The sequence below is a fragment of the Octopus bimaculoides genome, chromosome 20 (genome assembly GCF_001194135.2).
Source record: "Octopus bimaculoides isolate UCB-OBI-ISO-001 chromosome 20, ASM119413v2, whole genome shotgun sequence".
Lineage (NCBI taxonomy): Eukaryota > Metazoa > Mollusca > Cephalopoda > Octopoda > Octopodidae > Octopus > Octopus bimaculoides.
Window position 1 is genome coordinate 41,671,849 of NC_069000.1, and position 2,500 is coordinate 41,674,348.

At 43.6% G+C, this 2,500-nt stretch overlaps 1 protein-coding gene across 3 annotated transcripts in view; it reads left to right on the forward strand.

Moving 5' to 3' along the window:
* LOC106875574 (sphingomyelin phosphodiesterase 5) overlaps window positions 1-2,500 on the forward strand; it is a 35,078-nt gene that overhangs the window by 7,956 nt on the left and 24,622 nt on the right. The window lies entirely within an intron of this gene.

Consider the following 2,500-nt stretch of genomic DNA (forward strand, 5'->3'; position numbering starts at 1 on the left):
TTATTTATTTATTTATTTACTTGTTTCAGTCATTGAAATGCGGCTATGGTGGGGTACAGTCCGTTTAAGGGTATTAGTCGAACAGGTCGACCCCAGTACTTGCTTATTTTTTTTTAAAAATAAAATCTGGTACTTATTGTATCGATCTCTTGCCTAACTGCAAAGTCACCGAGACATAAACAAGCCGACACCGGTTATCATGCGGTAGTGGGAGACAAGCACGCACACACACACACACACACACACACGCACGCACACACACATACCACGATGTACTTCTTTCAGTTTCCGTCTACCAAATCCACTCACGAGGCTATAGTAGAAGACGTTTGTCCAGTTCAAAGCACCGCGTGATTGGAAAGCAAGCTTCTTACTAAACAACCAGTGCCCAGGTCCCGTTACAGGGCCTCCGAAACCTGTAAGAGCAAGGACCGAAGAGATCCTCAAACCATAAAGCCTGTCCCGTATGTTTGCGACAGGGTGGAACTCTGCTAACGGTACTTCGTGTGCCACAGATCATGGTATGGAACAAGGCTGCTGGTTAAGACTCCTACCCAAGAAGGCCTTTGAGCCCTGAATGCAAAGACCCAGAACAAATACCGCAAAGCATCCCAACCCGACGTTCTCACACTTCTCTAAATCTCTCCCTCCCTTCTTTATAACAGAACTTTTCCTTTATCGGCCCCGAAAAAAATGAATGGCAAAGTTGACCTCAGTCCCCAAGGCCAGTACTTAACCTCGCTCCCTAAGGCCGTACTGATCGAGATATGATCGAAGACGTTCCAGCTGTCCTCATCCATCCTGTCATTTTGAATATTTTAGACTACATTGTCCAACATGTCCTCCCTCTTATTTTTCTAAAAAGTTAGATTTAACTGCTATTTCTAGTAAATTGAACAATCACTTTGATGGACCTCTCTTCACTGATTCGTTAATGTTGTTGAGCCTCGAGCAAACCTATCGTCAAAGGTAATCCGCCCATGACCACTTCGCTTTATTCCTGTCCGTATATGTCTTGGACTGTGTTATATAATCAGTCCGTCATGGTTTCTTTTTAAAGACAAGGTGTGTCTCGCAAAACATTTGGCTGTTATTTCTAGCGGCAGTACCATCACATAGATGCTCCCACGTTTGTGTATTGATGGTGTTGCGATCTTTTCTGTTGTTGTTTCATCACAGGCCTGATTAAGCAGATTTATGAACCTGTAATCAAAGAGGTGCCAACCGTGGCCACCTCGTTTATTTTATTCATTTTTAATTCCAGTATGTCTTTCCGTTGTTTGCCGCAAACGCAGCGATCCCGACGGGACGATAAACATCCTAACTGTTGTCGTTACTGGTTGTTGTTTAGTCCCAAGTAAAACTTAATCATGCAGATCTACCGACCACTAAAAGGTATCCATCCTAACCGTGACTCTCCCATCTGAAAGCTTCCATTATTATATTCACAATATGTCCGCCTTTGTTTATCTTATCGAAACACATGTACAAAGGTTTACCGATTCTAGTGACTTGGGTACCTCGTTCTTATCGATCCACCCCAGTAGGACGGTTTGAAAGGCATGGCAAAATCGATGACCTCAGCCGGATTTGAACTTCGTCTGGAAAGGGACGAAACTAAATATCTGAGTAAATGATGCTCTACCGATTCGCCGGCATTCAACTGTCCCGTGATTATGATAATAATTGAGTTATAAGCATTGTATATATTAACTTTCTTTCTCTCTCTCTCTCCGTCTCTTTCTTTATATACCATTCATCTCACTTTCTTCTTCTGTATCTCTCTATTTCTGTCTATCTGACCCTCTATCTCCCGCTCCTCCTCTTTCTCTCTGACCCTCTTCCTCCCTGTGTTGTCTATGTGTTCCTCTCTCCTATTTCCCTGTCTTTCTTTTTCCCTCTGCCTGTTTCTGTTTGTCTATCTATATCCACCACCACCACCCTCTCTTTATCTCTCACTGTCTACATGTCCCTTTCCCTTCCTTTCTTTCCGTTTCTCTCCCCCTCTCTCTCTCTCTCTCTCTCTCTCTCTCTCTCTCTCTCTCTCTCTCTCTCTCTCTGCTGTAACTTCCAATTCTGTCGGTTTGCATTTTATCTGTCCCTACCATTCGTTCATCACTTTTGGTGGTGGAAAAAGGAGTGACGGGGTAGAGTAGAGGTGGTTGGGGTGCGTAATCAATAAAATAACGATTTGTAAGTTTGGAACAATGCCACACAACAAATTTAATATGGTATGAAGGGGGAACGCTTATAAGCGAATTCAACCACCACCACCGCCACCACCACTACCACCACCATTCCCTGGCGAGGGTCTGAACTCAGGAACGTATTTAAACACTTGTGGAGCATATTTCTTCTGTTAGCTCACTCTTGTGGCTTTCTATTACTTCATTACTGGTGGCGGTGGTGGTGGTGTCGGTGGTGAAAAGCTAGAAAAATATTGTCTTGCATAAGCACAATACCAGACAATTGGGGGCAAAGTGGGGGATTAATTGATTAT